General features: G+C 38.0%; 1 pseudogene; it reads right to left on the reverse strand.

Annotated features, from left to right (window-relative positions):
* Positions 1–20,036, reverse strand: part of LOC126235042 (agrin-like) — a 350,234-nt pseudogene that overhangs the window by 76,592 nt on the left and 253,606 nt on the right.

The raw sequence follows: 20,036 nt of genomic DNA on the forward strand, positions 1-20,036 counted from the left end.
CCAGACATTACTCACTAAAGACCATACTAAACCAATGTTATGATGGTTCTGTTATCGAAAAATCTTGATTTTCATGTCGTGATTTTATAGCAGCCAATGCAGAGTTCCAGGCTGTGACCAGTTGAAATCCCGTACCCCTGTTCATGAGATTATCGGCTGTACGAATATTTAATGCTTCCTTAAAGACACAATCCCAGAAAGATGATGCCAGGGATAAAATGGTTATTCTGAGAGACAGATATATAATGCATTCAGGTCCAAGTGAGTTCAATCTGTGGAGCAGAATGAAGATATGATGATATCCACCACTTTGGCCTTTTTGGCGTATTTTGATGCCATGTCATCAAGAATCGGAACAGTCCTCGAAAGATATGGCTTTAAGTGTGTTTTTTCAACCATCTGTAAAACTGAGAAACCTGTTGGGTTTGGTTAAGAATGACCTTGGCCTGAGGAAATGTGGTGTGTAGAAGATTCCTTGTCAATGTAGGGCAGCATACATAGGCCAGACACGCCGCACTGTGCAAGAATGCTGCGATGAACATCAGTGTTAATCACGCCTTCGTCAACCAGAAAAGTCGGCAATTGCGGAACACTGTCTGAATACAGGACATCACATGAGTTATGAAAAGACGGAAGTTTTATTCCTGGCATCATCTTTTTGGGAATGCATCTTTAAGGAAGAAATACATATCCGTACAGCTGATAATCTCATCAACAGGGATGCGAGATTTCAACTGAGCACAGCCTGGAACCCTTCATCAGCCTGGAACAGTGCATTGGCTGCTCATAAATCATGATGCAAAAATTTTTGGCAGAGGGCATTTGAGTATGGCACCACCTATCTGCAAATCATGGCACATTCATGATTTCCACACATGTGTAGTCTTTGCACACATTTTCTAGAAATGGGGCATCAATGTGCAGATACCGTCAGTCATAACTAGCCACCAGCAAAGTTGAACCACCTGGCGATGTTGGACAGTTTCTCTGAGGAAATATTGTGGAATTTGCACAATGTGATCTGGCGGCAAGCCCATTAAGACTATGTACATCGCTACAGGTATTTGAATTTAGGTTATGACATATTTGATATGCTTTCCATTATTGCTGATGATGTGGAGCAGACGAATAGCGAAATTTTTCATGACCTGCTGAAGTGTCGGAGCATTGATGCTGTTGATGATCTCCTAAATGGCTGTTTCCAGCTCAGCAATGGTTTTGGGGTTATTTCTGTAAACCTTGTCTTTAATGTATCCCACCAAAAAGTAGTTGCATGTGTTCAGATCAGGAGAATATGGTGGCCAATCAAGGCCCGAGTCAGTGGCCTTTGGGTAACCCAGAGCCAGAATGCAATCCTAAAAGTGCTCCTCCAGGACATCAAACACTCTCCTGCTTCAATGGGGTTGAGCTCTGTGTTGCATGAACCACATCTTATCGAAATCAGGGTCACTTTCGATAATGTGGATGAAATCATCTTCCAAAACCTGTACGTACCTTTCAGTAGTCACCTTACTATCAAGGAATATCGCATCGATTATTCCGTGACTGGACGTTGCACACCACACAGTCATCTGTTGACAGTGAAGAGACTTCTTGCTTGTAAAATGAAGATTCTCGGTCCCCCAAATGCGCCAATTTGGCTTACTGACGAATCCATCCAAATGAAAGTGGGCTTCATCACTAAACCAAATCATACTCACATCAATGTCCTGTTTGTCAATTCTGTGGGCAATAGTGCTGGGCAAACAAACACAACTACTGTTCCATGGCCCTGGGGCTTAATGTCTGATTGGCTTGAATTTTGTATGGTAAGAGATGCAGGTCTTCAACAAAAATTTGTCACAGTGTCTTCTGGTAGACTCCCACCTGTTGTGCAGCTAGTCTGATCGATTTCCTGTGGCAGGTTTGAAACACAGTATATGTTTGCTCAATGCTTTCTGGAATTTTCACCCTTTTTGGACAACCAACATTGCCAACACTGTCATCATGAACACTATCCATTCTTGACTGTGAGCACACTTCGACTGGTTGACATCAGCTTGAACTCCATCGCAAACTTCCTTTGAGCCACAGTTGGGCTGTGGTTGTTTGCATAGTAGGCCTTCACAAGCACTATATGCTCATGCACACTGTACCATGATATCTTTACATGCAAATGGCCGACAACAATAAGGCACATGCACAAGCGCATACTAATCTCCATCATGCACCGCAGCCAACCGTGCAGTCTGAACATCGTAATGCAAAACATTCAGAAGTTTTGATGATTTTATTTCATACAGTTCAACAATTGTCACCCTTTAATTTTATTACTTCTCAAAGATCCACAATTACTTTATAATTTCACCACACACATAACATTATTTCAGATGTTGTTACATACCTTTCCTCAGTTTCAATTTGTAGATGATAAAATGTACTGCCACTTAGTAGAATAGGTGTGTCAAAGGTAATGTCATCAGAATCTGGAAACAAATAATGTTATAAGACATTGGTATGTTGATGAAAGTCTACAGAATAAATAGTAAAATTATTAGAAAATGTCATTTCTGTACATTTTTACATGGAAACCTGATTCCATATTATAATACAGAATGAAATTGTACCAGTGGAACCTTTACTGTTGTGAGTAGATGCATGATTTATCTTCTAAATGGTACAATGAATCTCAAAACTTGCTTGGATACAACTTCAGATTAATCATTACACTGTCTAAAAATTCAGAAAACAAGTGATGTTAAAATTAGTAATGACCTGCACTTGTCTATTCACTGGAAACTCAATCAGACATCCACCTAGTAGTGTGAAGCATCCCATTCTGCCCTAATGACAGTGGTAATGCCTCATGGCATGGACACCATCAGAATGGGGTGCTGTCTTGACCCACAGATACTAAACCACCATGTAGTTTAGAGATGGGCACAAGGCTTGCACATCTTGCTCAGTGGCCTCCTAGATACAGCCAATAGGACAGAGTGCATGTGACCTGGTGGCCTCACAAACACCCTCATGTCCATGGAGCATTACTTAATCAATATATAATTCATTATTTGGGAATTATAGGAAGATTCATCATCTTGCCGAAGTTACAGGTTACCTGCAAATGCTGTAGGAAAGCAAACAGATGTATATGATTGGCCAGTAGTTACCTGTCTCATTTGGTTCTGATAAATGGTGACAGATCCCAGAGAATACATCAGTTATTTCTTTACATTGATTCTAGACAAATTCTTTCTATGATTAGAGAGTTCTATGGCAGTGGTCTTGCACTCATACAAATTTCTGTGCCCCATAATGAACAATGGTCCGTAAGTTGGGCAACATCTTGAATACCTTGCAGCAAGAATTTTTGTTTGTTGTTCTTGGCTATTTAATCTGATGGCTCTGAGTATCTTTAAATTGATGTTCTCACATTAGTACCATGCAGCAGTGCCACTTAAAAAGCACAACACCTTGCAGATGTAATGTTCCATGAGATGGGCAGTCATGATCTACTTGTGATAAAATGCACTTTTACATGGCCGTCCCACAGGAAAGGTGACTGATTTTATTTTTGCATTACTGTTAATGCCATCTGTGGATGGAAGCATGAATTAACTAGTGCAATATTGAGACTACTATCTATTTTAAATTTAAGAGCACTGGCATCATAGACTGCTTGTAATAACTGAACTTAACAGTATGTCCTGAACTACAGTCATGATACGAGCAATGAAGCAACATGAGAAAAAATCCATGGCAAGAATATGGGCCATGACATCCTATCCTCATTCTTTTACAACCTCAACACCTTCTCTCCTATCCACTTCTCCCATACAACCTGACCACCCTGGGACTGTATATCTGCAGTGGCAATAACTCCCTTGCCCAGTATGCTGGAGGCCACACAAAGGCCTTCAGAGACAACCACTACCCCCAGACCTAATCTGCAGATTTCCTGTGTCATATCCCCGCACATCCCCACTCCTCCTACCACCCAGCAAGAATCAGTGCCACCCCGTACTGGAAAAACTGCACAGCATCCTTCATCAGGGCCATGGTTATCTATGATCATGCCCTTAAATTACAGATATCCTACCAAAGATACTTCCCATAGCTCCTAAAGTGGTTTTCCATTGCCCACCCAACCTCCATGACATCCCTATGCCACTCCAAATCCAAACCCCTTGGCACAGGGATCATATCCCTATGTAAGACCAGGTGCAAGAGTACCACATCTACCCACCCACCACTTCCTATTCCAGTTCTGTTACAGGCTTAACCTATCCCACCAGAGGCTGGGCCACCTGTGAAAGCAGTCATGTTATATATCAGCTCTGCTGCAATCATTGCACAGCTTTTTATGAAAGAAAGGAAGGAAGTCTGTGTTTAATGTCCCATCACCACTGAGGTCATGAGAGACAGAACAGCTTTTTTATATTGGGATGATTACCAACTGGCTGTCCAACAGGATTAATGGCCATGACCAAACTGTGGCCAAGAGCAAAGTGGACAATCCTTGCATAGCATGCAGCTGAACATAACATTCTTGAGTTCAATGGCTGCTTCACAACCCAGACCATCTGGATCCCTACTCCACCAACATCTTTTCTGAACTCTGCAGATGGGAATTATCCTTATTGGGAATTATCCTTATTACACATTGTCCACTGCCAAAATCATCCTAGCCTCAACCTTTGCTAATCTACTGTCCCAAAACCCTCCAACCAACAGTTTCCACCCCTCCATCCTATCACCTTCTCCCAATTCAAGTCTTCTCACTCTCATTGTGCGAGGCTCTATGCCAATGCACCTGCTAGTCTTTTACCCTTCTCTACCCCTCTCCTTTTCCACTCCCCATCCCCCCCTCCTCCTCCTACATTCTCCCAATACTGCACGTGACAGCCTTGTCTAGCCACCATCTAGTCCCTGCACACTCTGCCAAGCTACACTGACTTCTCTTTCCCCACCCATATTCTGCTCTCTCTCCCCATTCTCTGCCATACTCCAGATTGCTGCTTCTGTCAACACCACACAGTCACATTCTGGCTGGAGATATTAGTCATGTGTGAATGAGGTGTGCTTGCTTGTGTGAATGTGTGTGTTTTCCCCTTTTGGAAGAAGGCTTTGGCTAAAAGCTCAATGTGTAACAGTCATTCCATTGTGCCTGTCTGCACCTCAACATGTCATCTTTATGGTAAATAGCAGTATATTCTTTTTATAATATTGTAGAACACTACACAGTGAAAGGAGCATTTTGTCACAAGTCCAGGTATCCAGAAGGCTATGACTATAGTACTGTAAGCAATTTCAGTGGCTGATTATCAGAATTGTTTCAAGTAATTTTTACAGTGCTTCTAGTTGTGTATTGACTCATAAGGAGCCTACATTCTGAATAAAAAGTCAAGTAAAATGAACAAAAACAGTATCTTGCATTTTATTTCACAGCAGTCACCTTTGTCAGACAAGACATCTTGCCTATCTGGCACCTGAGTGTTGCAGCAACAGGTATGTAACATACTGAACTATCCCACCTGCCATGACAGGAGACCTCCCCAATTCAACTGCTTATAACTGTATATGAGTTGTTATTTTTCCACATAATTTTTTGTAGAACAAGTAAATTAATAGATGTAAATGTTTCACTAGGGGTTTTCTATTTCTCTACACTTGTTTTCTTTGGCACAAATCAAGATCCACAATAAAGCTGCAAAAATTCAACAAATGTTCTAGTAAACAATTCCTCTAATAGTATCTGGCCCACTACAAGACAAATTCAAGTGCTAATCTTAAATAATCATGTGGTTATTACAATATTGGTGTGAAAAATCCATATCAAAGTATACATTTAGTTATCCTATTGAATGCAGTTGTTTTTGATTTGCGCAACCTCTCAGGAAAGTGCTAAGTTTGGAACTGCCTGGAAATGCTCAACGTGGAGCCACGATATATTCTTCCATTGTCTTCTAGCCTTTACTGGGGATGGTCAGTGCCAGATTTTGTTGCGCTGTTTACACATGCTATACGATTTTTACATCTAAAATGCTGTCTGCTAGACGTTCCTTCACACTATCCATCACTGGGCAGTAAATTTGGTTCTGATAGATGATTTTGTTCCTCTGAAGCCACCACACCATGAGCAATTCTGACAGCATAGAGTAGAGTTGGTTCACTTTTACTAGGTGACACAAATGAAAAAATAAACTGTGAGAAATAACAAACAGTTCTTTGCTGAAATCTCAAGACTGTGACCCTGGATAACACTCCTCAGCAATACAGGCAGTACTGACACCTGTGTGGATGGAGTAATAGACTTTTATACTTGTGTTACTGGAATAGCTGATGACAAAAATAGTGGATTTTTCTGGATATTAAAAAATGAAAATGTCTACTCAGTACTAAATTGCTGAAAATAAGAGTGTTCTAGACAATGCATTATACTCTAAAATCAGTCATTTTAATTATTGCTTTGATGCTCTTGAAGGGCAAAAATTAAGACATTGTACACTATGTAGACTTCTCACTAAATACAAATACACTAGAAACATAAAGTAGCACATCCAGGAACAATATAGAATAAATACTGTCTTGGCATCACAGTTGCAAATCTCACACTGATATGTGGTAGTCCAACTAGTTCACTCCAATAGCTAAATGGTGCAGGCAACATCTTTGGCATAATCCATCTACATAAAACCTGTTGTGAAGCCAATGATCATTTAGAAGAAACCAAGATCCATATCTGAATTCACTTGAGGTATTTAAGTCTATGTCATATAATAAATACTTGGATATTTCCAGAATGAAATTTTCACTCTGCAGCGGAGTGTGCACTGATATGAAACTTCCTGGCAGATTTAAACTGTGTGCTGGGCTGAGATTCAAATTTGGGACCTTTGCCTTTTGCGGGCAAGTGCTCTACCAGTGAGCTACTCAAGCATGACTCACAACAGGTCCTCACAGCTTCACTTCCGCCAGTACCTCATCTCATACTTTCCAAACTTCACAGAAGCTGTCCTGTGAAACTTGCAGAACTAGCACTCCAGGAGTGCTAGTTCTGCGGGAGAGCTTCTGTGAAGTCTAGAAGATAGGAAATAAGGTACTGGCAGAAGTGAAGCTGTGAGGATGGGTCAACAGTTGTGCTTGGGTAGCTCAATCGGTAAAGCACTTGCCCATGAATGGCAAAGGTCCTGAGTTCAAGTCTCAGTCTGGCACACAGTTTTAATCTGTCAGGAAGTTTTAATACCTGGATAATCTACTGCGTGTTTTAGGATACTACATCTCACACCCCAAAAGGGCAAAGGGATAAAAAGGTACAAGATACAGAAAATTTTAGTGTGTAATATAATGTAACAGATAGTATAATGTATCATATCCATGGCACCATTAGAAGTACACAGTATGTCTCTTTAGTACCCATCATGATACACAATAGTTTCATTGCATGTATACACATTTGTGATGTCTTTTCAACTTGCACTAATATCATTGTGTAATGGAACTGGGAATAATAATGGACCTCCATAATAAAATATGTTAACATAAATTTCATAAAATCTACATCCATATCTACACCAACATAATGACTCTGCAGTTTACAGTTAAGTATCTGGCACATGATTCATTGACTCACCTTCAAGTTGTTTCTCTACTGTTCCATTCTCGAACAGAGCATAGGAAAAATTAGCACTTCAATCATTCTGTGCAAACTCTGATTGATATGTAACTACAATTATCATTTCTCCCTATGCAGGTGGGTGCTAACAAAATATTTTTGGATTCAGATGAGAATGCTAGTGATTGAAATTATATGAAAAGATCCTGCCACAGCAAAAATGCCTTTGTTTTAATGACTGCCACCTCAAGTTGCATATCATATCCATGGTGCTTTCTTCCCTATTTTGCAGTAATACAAAACGAGCTCCCCTTCTTTAAATTTCTACGATGTCTTCTGTCAGTGTCATCTAATGCGGATCCCACACCACACAGCAATATTTCAGTAAAATTAGATTAGATTAGATTTACTTTCATTCCAATTGATCCGTAGTGAGGAGGTCCTCCAGGATGTGGAACATGTCAGAAAAACAACAATACATGACAAATATTTACAACTAAAACAAATAAGCTAATGTACCATTCCACAGGTCCCAAGTGGAATGATCGTCATTTTTAATGAACACTAATAGTCATTTTACAAATACTAATGCACTGAATTTAAAATAAAAAGTTTTTTATTTATTTATAAGGTAATACAACTACTGTAATACTTATTTACAATGAACACGTTACTGCACTGAAATGGTGCAGAAGTTAGATTATACTAACACACACACACACACACACACACACACACACACACACACACACACACAAATTTTCAATGAACACATTACTGCACTGAAATGGTGCAGAAGTTAGATTATACTAACACACACACACACACACACACACACACACACACACACACACACACAAATTTTCAATGAACACATTACTGCACTGAAATAGTGCAGAAGTTATGTTGTACTTATATACAAATCAGTTGGTTTTACTAAGAAATTCATCAATGGAGTAGAAGGAGTTGGCCACCAATAAATCCTTTAGGCTTCTCTTAAACTGAATTTCATTGGTTGTTAAGCTTTTTATGGCTGCTGGCAAGTTATTGAAAATGTGTGTTCCTGAATAATGCACACCTTTTTGTACAAGACTAAGTGACTTTAATTCCTTGTGAAGATTATTCTTATTTCTAGTATTGATTCTATGAATTGAGCTGTTGGTTTGAAAAAGTGATATATTTTTAATGATAAATTTCATTAAGGAATAAATATATTGGGAAGCAGTAGTTAGTATCCCTAGTTCCCTAAACAGGCTTCTGCAGGATGTTCTTGAGTTCACACCACATATAACTCTCACTGCACGTTTTTGTGCCTGGAAAACTTTAGCTTGGCTTGATGAATTACCCCAAAAAATAATCCCATATGACATTATGGAATGAAGGTAAGCATAGTACGCCAGCTTTTTCATTTTTATATCCCCTATGTCTGACAAAATTCGCATTGCAAATAGAGATTTGTTAAGACGCTTCAGCAGTTCTGTGGTGTGCTCCTCCCAGTTGAATTTATTATCAAGCTGTAATCCCAAGAATTTAACACTTTCCACTTCTTCTATCTTCTTGTCATCGTATGTTAGACATATACTCTTGGGACACCCCTTACAAGTTCTGAACTGCATGTAGTGTGTTTTTTCAAAGTTTAGTGACAAAGAATTGGCTAGGAACCAGTGATTAATGTCCACAAATATTTTATTGGCTGATCTTTCTAAGACTACACTTGATTTGCTATTTATTGCAATGTTTGTATCATCGGCAAACAAAACAAACTTGGCATCTGGTAATGTTACTGATGAAAGGTCATTGATATACACGAGAAAAAGTAAGGGCCCCAAAATGGAACCTTGTGGGACCCCACATGTAATTAGTTCCCAGTTGGATGATGCCTGATAGCTTGATACATGTCTCTTTCCTAATAACACCCTTTGTTTCCTGCCAGAGATATAAGATTTGAACCATTTTGCAGCATTTCCTGTTATACTATAATATTCTAGTTTACTTAAAAGGATATTGTGATTTACACAGTCAAATGCCTTTGACAGATCACAAAAAATACCAGTTGCCTGCAATTTTTTGTCTAATGAATTAAGCACATTTTCACTGCAAGTGTAGATAGCCTTCTCAATATCAGAACCTTTTAGAAATCCAAACTGTGACTTTGATAGTATGTTATTTGAGATAAGATGGTTATAAAGATGATTGTACATTACTTTTTCGAAAATTTTTGAGAATGCTGGCAACAGTGAAATTGGACGGAAATTTGATGCTATTTCTTTAACTCCCTTCTTAAACAGTGGCTTAACTTCAGCATATTTCAGCCATTCAGGAAATATTCCACTAATAAACAACTGGTTACACAGATAGCTTAATATGTTACTTAGCTCAGAATCACATTCTTTAATTAACTTTGTTGATATTTCATCATACCCACTAGATGTTTTTGATTTTAAAGATTTTACGATGGACATTATTTCTGTTGGGGTAGTGAGGGTCAAATTCATATTATGGAAGTTACTTGAAGTGTCTGATCTAAGGTAATCCATAGCAGCATCTACCGAACCTGACAACTCCATCTTTTCAGTAACAGTTATAAAATGTTTGTTAAAAAGTTCTGCAACACTATACACATCTGTCACCAATCTATCATTTACTCTTAATGCTATTTGTTCCTCTTCATGTCTGGTTCTACCGGTCTCCTCCTTCACTATGTCCCATATTGTCTTTATTTTGTTATCTGATATGACTATCTTTTCCTTGTAATATATTTGCTTTGACATCCATATTACAGTCTTTAATATTTTGCAGTATTTCTTATAATGTGCTATAGCATCAACATTGGAAATGTTTCGGATTGACAGATACAGTTTTCTTTTTGTTTTACAAGATACCCCTATTCCTCGAGTAATCCATGGCTTCTTTGTAGACTTTGCTCTAACCTTGGTAAGTTTTGGGGGAAAGCAGTGTTTGAATAAGGTAAGCACTTTATTAGCAAAAATGTTATATTTTTCATTCATGCCATGAGCACTGTAAACATCAGTCCAGTGAATGTCTCTGAGGAGTGTCCTAAAATAATCAATTTTTGGCTTACTGATTACCCTCTTGAGCTCAGATTTAACAGATTTTATATCCTGTTTAGTATTAACATTTAACAGAAGGAACTGCATGTCATGGTCTGAGAGGCCATTGACTATAGGTTTTGTAATATAATTTTGTTCATTGGACTTTTCTATAAAGATATTATCAGTGGCTGTTTGTGAGCAAGTGGCTATCCTAGTGGGGAACTTTACAGTGGGAATTAAGTTGAATGATAGTGTTACTAACTCAAATAAGTTCTTATTGGGAGAGTCTTTAAGGAAATCTACATTGAAATCACCAGCAACCACTATTTCTTTGTTTTTGGTTGTTAAATGGGCCAGTACAGCTTCAAGGTGGTTGACAAACAGATTAAAGTTACCTGCAGGTGCTCGATATACACTTAATATTATGAAGGATTTTTTGTGAAATTCTAATTCTGTTGCACATGCTTCCATATGCTGTTCTAGGCAAAATTTATGAATGTCTATGTTCTTAAATTTATGACAGTTCCTGATGAATGTGGCAACTCCTCCTTTCTCCATTTCTGATCTACAAAAGTGAGATGTTAACCTAAACCCTGTAACACTTAAAAGTTCTATACCAGTGGTCACATGATGTTCAGAGAGGCAGATTATGTCAGCTGGGTTTGAAGACTCTAATTCATCTATGCAGATAGTTAATTCATTAATTTTATTTCTCAGTCCTCGAATATTTTGATGCAATAAAGATAGCTGACATTTCTCATGGACTGAGTTAAAATTGGGTGGAGTTAAAATATCTGCTGACAGTTGAAAATTCTTAACTAATGGCTGTTTATGCTGATGTAATAAGCTGGAATTATGTTTTTTGATTTCTTTCTCAAACTGAAGGTTTGTCTCAGTTCTAACCTCTCTTAAAATTTGCTTTCTTTCTGTCCTCCCTACTCTAAAAAAGGGTCTTTTCTGAATCCTATAACCACTGGTATTTTACCACTCATGACAGTGCCTCCCCCCTTTAACTTTCCTGCTATTTCCCCAGCCAATTTACCCTTCCCCTTCCTGTTGAGGTGAAGGCCATGCCTAGTATAATCCCACCTACTGAGAGAATCAACATGAACCACACCAATGTGTGACCCCGCACCCGACATGAGCAGCCGTTCCAGCTCCAAATTAACTCTCTTGACAGAAGAGTTCAAATGAGGTCGGTCATGGCGCCCAAGAACAGATACAAACTCAACACTAGTATGCTTCGATGCTGATGCAATCTTCGCCAGGTCACACTCTATACTGTACCCAGGATCTCTGTCAATACTGTTACCTGCCCCACCCACTATAACCACGGTGTCTTCCTTAGTGAAATCTTTGCAAAATGATCCTAAATCCTCTGTCACCTGCTCCAGAGCAGCACTAGGTTTAAAAAAATTGGTGACATGGTATTCTGATCCTAGTTCATCCTGCAAAAGTTGGCCAACACCTCTTCCATGGGAACTACCTAACAACAACACTTTCTTTCTCTTTACTGATTTCCCTACATTCTTACTTTTCAATTTGCTGCTGAAAGTTTGTTGTGCCCTGTCTACATCTGAAACTGCTTGAGGCTCACCAGCTTCTAACTGAAGCAACAGGTCAAATCTATTTTCCACATTCACCATAAAGCTGTCAGACAAAGTTCTAGGCCTGTTCCTCCTGTTGCCTGTTGCCACTTCCCACCTCTCTTTACCCTTCTCCCTCCTTAACCTGTCAAGATCTCCCCTGGCCTTGTCTAACTCAGCCTGAAGTGCGGCAATTTTCCCCTCCTGTTCTAGTATCTTCCTATCTCTACTGCAAATCCTACAAAACCACTGATGAGTCTCATTTACTTCCCCTATTCCCACGCCACTACAGTCACCCACATGGAAAAAACTACAGCACCCATCACACCAAAGCCCCGACCTAACAATTCTACGGCAAGTCAAGCACTTTTCACTCATGACAAGCGTAATAGTTTATTAGGAAAAGGCAGCCAACATAGTCTCAACAGTCTCTTCAGTTGCATTTTCTAAGTGTTCTGCCAATAAATCACAGTCTTTGATTTGCTTTCCCCACAACATTATCTATATGAGTGTTCCAATTTAAGTTATTCACAATTGCACTCCCTATATGTAATGTTCAGTTTGCAGCCTCTAGATATGTGTGATTTATCGTGCAACCAAAATTTAGCAGATTTCTTTTAGTGGGCATGTGAATGACTTCACATTTTTCATTACTTAAAGCCAATTGCCACTTTTTGCACCATACAGATATCTTGTCTAAATTATTTTGTAATTTGTTTTGATCATATGATTTTACAAGAGTATAAATGACAGAATCATCTGCAAACACTCTAAGAGAGGTGCTCAAACTGTCTCCTAAATCATTTATGTAGATCAGGATGAGCAGAGGGCCTATAATACTTCTGTGGAGAATGCCAGATATTACTTTTGTTTTACTTGATGACTTTCAGTCAATTATTATGAACAGTGATCTTTCTGACAGAAAATCACAAATCCAGTTGCATAACTGAGATGATACTCCATAAGCACATGATTTAATTAGAAGTGATTTGTTAGGAATAGTGTCAAAAGCCTTCTGGAAATCTAAAAATATAAAATCAATTTGACATGCCCTGTTGATAATACTCATTACTTTTCAAGAATAAACAGCTAGTTGTTGTTTACAAGAATGATATTTTCTGAAACTGTGTTGTTTGACAATAAATCATTTTGTTTGGGGTAATTCATAATGTTTGAACATAGTATATGTTCCAAAACCCTATTGAAAATCAACATTGGTGATATAGATCTCTAATTCAGCAGATTAGTTCTATTTCCTTTCTTTGATATTGGCGTGACTTGTCCAACTTTCCAATCTTTTGGTATGGGTCTTTTGACAAGTGGGCAGTTGTATATTGCAGCATAGTCTGAAAGGAACTTGACAGATACACAATCTAGATAAGAGGCCTTGCCCATATTAAATGATTTAAGTTGCTTCACTGTATCAAAAATACCTATATCTAAGTTATTCATGTTGACTGTTGTTCTTGATTCAAATTCTCGAAAATTTACTTCGATTATGGAATATTTACTTCATCTTGTTTGATGAAGGAATTTCAAAAAACTGATGAGAGAACAATGTAATCATTATGCAAACAAATGCAACTTTTACAACATTCAACAGGCACTAGGGCACCTTTCATTGTATAAAACAATAAAGACTTGAGACTGCAATTATTGCTGCTGTAGATAATTAGAATGGGAATTTGTTTTTGATGAAATATTACATATTTATATATTAATTGTTAAAGGATTCTAAGAAATTTACCACTGAAACATGTTTTGTTTCATGAAACAATTTACTTAAAATCTGTTTATTATTAATGAATATGTTGTCACATTTAAAATAAACTAGAACAAACTTGTTTTCATTTGAAAACAACTGAATTGTAACAACATAAAACTAATTATACATTGTCATAAATGTACGAGGGTATTTTGGAAAGTAAAGATACACCATACACCAGAGGAACAGAAGAGTTTTGGCCAGCAAGTTGGCAGCACTGGTGTTAACCTTGAACCGTTAGCTTTCTCCTCGCGGTCGTTCGGCAGTTGAACGTTGCTTCTGGTTGGAGTAGGTCGTGTTTAAAATGGCTGCACCAATTCAGAATCCCGCCAAATGCGAAGTGCGCTCCATCATAAGTTTTCTTCATGCAAAAGGTCAGCGACCAGCAGATATTGACAAAGAAATTGTTTCTGTTTATGGGAACATTGTGAATCGACAAAATGTAATGAATAGGTGTCGTCATTTCTCTGAAAGTAGGACCGATGTTCATGACGAACAAAGAACAGGTCGGCCAGACAAGGCATTCTTCTGTTGGAATTTATGCCTCCTGGAACAACAATTATTGTTGCTGCATACTGTCAGACTTTGAAACGTCTTCAAATGGCAATTCAAAACAAAGACAGGGGAATGCTGACAAGTGGAGTCCGCTTGCTTCATGACAACACTCGGCCTCACACAGCACTCATGACCAAAGCACTACTCAAACCATTCAAATGGGACGTACTGGACCATCCGCCATACAGCCCGGACCTCGCACCCACCGACTTCCATGTCTTCTGTTACCTGAAGTCACATCTTGGTGGAAAATCATTCCACGACAATGAAGAGATCAGAGATGAAGTTGAAATGTGGTTCTGACAACAGGTGGCAACTTTCTGTGACTGTGGGATACAAAGGCTTGTGCACCAACTTAACAAATGTTTGGATAACAGGGGGATTGTGTTGGAAAATAACAAATAATTCAGTTAATAAGATGTAACTGACGTTTTCTAAATAAATGTTCTATTTAAGGACTGTGAGCCATTGTATCTTTACTTTTCAAAATGCCCTCATATATGGGCAGATTGTAGGCCTGTGTGAGGGGCAAGTTTGAACTCAAGTTATTTTGTAGTTGTTGGAGCGAAAACTGTTAATAAAAGAGCAAACATAACATGCCTGTCAAAATAATTTGAAAAATATAAAACCTGTTTCACATCATGTATATAATCAAAAAATTGAAAATCCAGAATGAATTATCAGCAATCGTTGGGTGCATCTGCCAATTCAAGTTAAGTGTGTAAGATCTCTTGTTATATTTCCCTACCCAAAACTAAAAAGAACAGTGCAATTTGAGACTAAAAACTTTTTGCACCAGTTCTGATAAATATATATGAGGCAGGACCATTATAACAGTTGAAGCAGGAGCGTTACAACACTTACTATTTACTTAGAACCTTTTAATGGGAAAAAACTGTAGCATAGAAACTGGTGGGAAAAAATATATGCAAATGCTACAGAATCACAAAGAAAGTTACCAACTGTGAAAGGCAGAACAGTATGGAACTAAAACAGCTACTACTGTAATATGACAATGCATTCCGCTCTCACTTCAGATCTGCAATGCAATGTGCTGCATCAAATAGAAATGAGCCACCAGACATCAAAAGCACTACAAACTATTCTCACATTATATGACATTATGAACAATAGAATTGATTGAACAATAGATGTGAAGCAGAATTAGTACATAGGTCATCACTTAGATTAGATTAGATTTACTTTCATTCCAATTGATCCATAGTGAGGAGGTCTTCCAGGATGTAGAACATGTCAGAAAAACAATAATACATGACAAATATTAACAACTAATACAAATAAGCTAATGTACCTTCCACACCCAAGTCGAATGATCGTTTTTTTCTTTTTTTAATGAATGCTATGAAAGGATCATTTTACAACACTCATTTACTAAGATTGCATTAATGCACTGAATTTAAAATTTTAAAAAAGTTTTTTTTTATTTATAAGGTAATAAACACTTAATAGAACTACTTCAATACTTATTTACAATGAATACATTACTGCACTGAAATGGTGCAGAAGTTAGATAGATTGTGCTTTATATGTAGACACACACACACACACACACACACACACACAAATCAGTTGGTTCTACTGAGAAATTCAGCAATGGAGTAGAAGGAGTTGGCCACCAATAAATTCTTTATGCTTCTCTAAAACTGAATTTCATTGGTTGTTAAGCTTTTTATGGCTGCTGGCAAGTTCTTGGAAATGTGTGTTCCTGAATAATGCACACCTTTTTGTACAAGAGTAAGTGACTTTAAATCCTTGTGAAGATTATTCTTATTTCTAGTATGTCTTCCTATTGTTCAAGTACTTTCAAAACTCTGCAGTTAGGGCTATATGAACAATTTTTATTGTTGCTTACAGATTCTAAATTGTGAACCTGTGACAGTTTGCAGTACATTAGCAATAGGAGGTGAGCTAATAAATAACTCTAATAGTGTGAATATGAACATTGATGACACAAGATTAGATTAGAGATTAGATTTACTTTCATTCCAATTGATCCGTAGTGAGGAGGTCCTCCAGGATATAGAACATGTCAGAAAAACAACAATACATGACAAACATTTACAACTCAAACAAATAAGCTAATGTACCATTCCACAGGTCCCAAGTGGCATGGTCGTCATTTTTTAATGAGAGAAGGTTTTATTGATACAGTGTTGTTGTTTCTTCTGAGAAGAAATCGAATAAGACCTAGAATGGACTCATAATGAGCTTAATTTGTTCAAGAGAATGTTGTATCGAGAACATACTGTGATGTTGATATATGTGGCAAATATCAGAGATTTTTGCGCAATAATGGTAAGAGATAAAAATCACACACTGTACAGAGGAATGAATGAATGGCAGACAGGCTACAAAACTAGAGAAGGTTGTTACTCAGCTCATCCCTACACTAAGATGATGTAATTTTTCAGAGATAGTTTGTGGAAGTACAAAATTTTGAGGCAGCAACAACAGGAGAAGGAAACCATAGAGAAATATTGGATGTTCTGTCTCAGCTGCTGCAGATAAATGCACAATGACAAAATGAAGATCATTAACCAGTTCAGCTTTTGTTTTGACCCATCTTGTGTATCTTTGCACACACTCGGAAAAAAACTACTATGCTGTCACAATGTCCATATACAATTCACTGACAGATTAGCTGATTACCTAGCATTACCAAATTATTTAGTTATTCCAGTATTAAACCACAAGGGAAAATAAAATCTAACATGTCTATAGCATAAAAATAAACTGGATGAAATTGCTCCAAGCATGCCACAGTTGCACTTTATGTGTCGCCCCTTCCTACAACCGTTATCATTCTTAGGGGTTAAACGTCACCAGGACTGTCAATCAGCCTAGCTACTTTCAAAAAACGCGTTTGACATACATGTTATTGGCTTTTAAAATATTTTTACATTTTACACTCATGCTCCATCCTTAAGGGTACAAAGGATATCATTCAAAAACAGTATGTATGTCTTCAGGTATAAAAAGTAACATATGTGTAAAACTTGGTTAAAACACACACACACACACACACACACACACACACACACACACACACACACACACACAGACACACATGGCAAAGTCAAAGTTTATATATATATATATATATATATATATATATATATATATATATATATATATATATATATATAAAAAGAAAGATGATGAGACTTACCAAACAAAAGCGCTGGCAGGTCGATAGACACACAAACAAACACAAATATACACACAAAATTCAAGCTTTCGCAACAAACTGTTGCCTCATCAGGAAAGAGGGGAAGGAGAGGGAAAGACGAAAGGATGTGGGTTTTAAGGGAGAGGATAAGGAGTCATTCCAATCCCGGGAGCGGAAAGACTTACCTTAGGGGGAAAAAAGGACAGGTATACACTCGCACACACACCCATATCCATCCACACATACAGACACAAGCAGACATGTCTGCTTGTGTCTGTATGTGTGGATGGATATGGGTGTGTGTGCGAGTGTATACCTGTCCTTTTTTCCCCCTAAGGTAAGTCTTTCCGCTCCCGGGATTGGAATGACTCCTTATCCTCTCCCTTAAAACCCACATCCTTTCGTCTTTCCCTCTCCTTCCCCTCTTTCCTGATGAGGCAACAGTTTGTTGCGAAAGCTTGAATTTTGTGTGTATATTTGTGTTTGTTTGTGTGTCTATCGACCTGCCAGCGCTTTTGTTTGGTAAGTCTCATCATCTTTCTTTTTAGATATATTTTTCCACGCGGAATGTTTCCCTCTGTTATATATATATATATATATATATATATATATATATATATATATATATATATATATATATATATATATATATATAACAGAGGGAAACATTCCACGTGGAAAAAATATATCTAAAAAGAAAGATGATGAGACTTACCAAACAAAAGCGCTGGCAGGTCGATAGACACACAAACAAACACAAATATACACACAAAATTCAAGCTTTCGCAACAAACTGTTGCCTCATCAGGAAAGAGGGAAGGAGAGGGAAAGACGAAAGGATGTGGGTTTTAAGGGAGAGGGTAAGGAGTCATTCCAATCCCGGGAGCGGAAAGACTTACCTTAGGGGGAAAAAAGGACAGGTATACACTCGCACACACACACATATCCATCCACACATACAGACACAAGCAGACATATTTAAAGACCAATATATATATATATATATATATATATATATATATAAAAAGAAAGATGATGAGACTTACCAAACAAAAGCGCTGGCAGGTCGATAGACACACAAACAAACACAAATATACACACAAAATTCAAGCTTTCGCAACAAACTGTTGCCTCATCAGGAAAGAGGGAAGGAGAGGGAAAGACGAAAGGATGTGGGTTTTAAGGGAGAGGGTAAGGAGTCATCCCAATCCCGGGAGCGGAAAGACTTACCTTAGGGGGAAAAAAGGACAGGTATACACTCGCACACACACACATATCCATCCACACATACAGACACAAGCAGACATATTTAAATATGTCTGCTTGTGTCTGTATGTGTGGATGGATATGTGTGTGTGTGCGAGTGTATACCTGTCCTTTTTTCCCCCTAAGGTAAGTCTTTCCGCTCCCGGGATTGGGATGACTCCTTACCCTCTCCCTTAAAACCCACATCCTTTCGTCTTTCCCTCTCCTTCCCTCTTTCCTGATGAGGCAACAGTTTGTTGCGAAAGCTTGAATTTTGTGTGTATATTTGTGTTTGTTTGTGTGTCTATCGACCTGCCAGCGCTTTTGTTTGGTAAGTCTCATCATCTTTCTTTTTAGATATAATTTTTCCACGTGGAATGTTTCCCTCTGTTATATATATATATATATATATATATATATATATATATATATATATATATATATATATATATATATAGGAGCTAATAGGGGGTATTAGATGACGATCCACATGAATGGTACGGATCTAGTGTGACAGTCATTTGGCAGTAGAATGGATGGAACTAAGAGGGTCAGTAGACACCTTATCTGCACTTGGAAACAAAAAGCAGTTCTAAACTCCAGTGAATATGTGTATGCAAACTAGATGGTGATAGCTTTTGCATGCGCAGAAGGGAGTACTCTGAGTATGCATTCTGCTTGTTACTGGTTATGGTTTAGACTCGTTGTTGACATCTGCGGCAAGCAGCTAACTTTGGATTTTCATATCGGATATATTGCACTGTTTTTGGTGATTGAATTTTCATAAATGTAGTAACTAAACAAAAGAAATATGTTTTTTAACAAATTGTCTTTCATACAAGCTGTTTGGGAAAAGCATTCTTTGTACTGATTGCTTTGTATTTTAAAAATGGAATGGACCAAACAAGCATTTAGCATCCTAATTCAGGTGTTTTGTAAGAAAAGTTTATGTATGATCATAATGCAGCCCTGGATCTACGATATTTCCAAACCGGGGCAAAAGCCTGATAGTCCCCTCCCCCTCCACCCCCCCTCCCCACCTTTTCTC

This window comes from Schistocerca nitens, chromosome 2 (genome assembly GCF_023898315.1).
Source record: "Schistocerca nitens isolate TAMUIC-IGC-003100 chromosome 2, iqSchNite1.1, whole genome shotgun sequence".
NCBI classification, from domain to species: Eukaryota; Metazoa; Arthropoda; class Insecta; order Orthoptera; family Acrididae; genus Schistocerca; species Schistocerca nitens.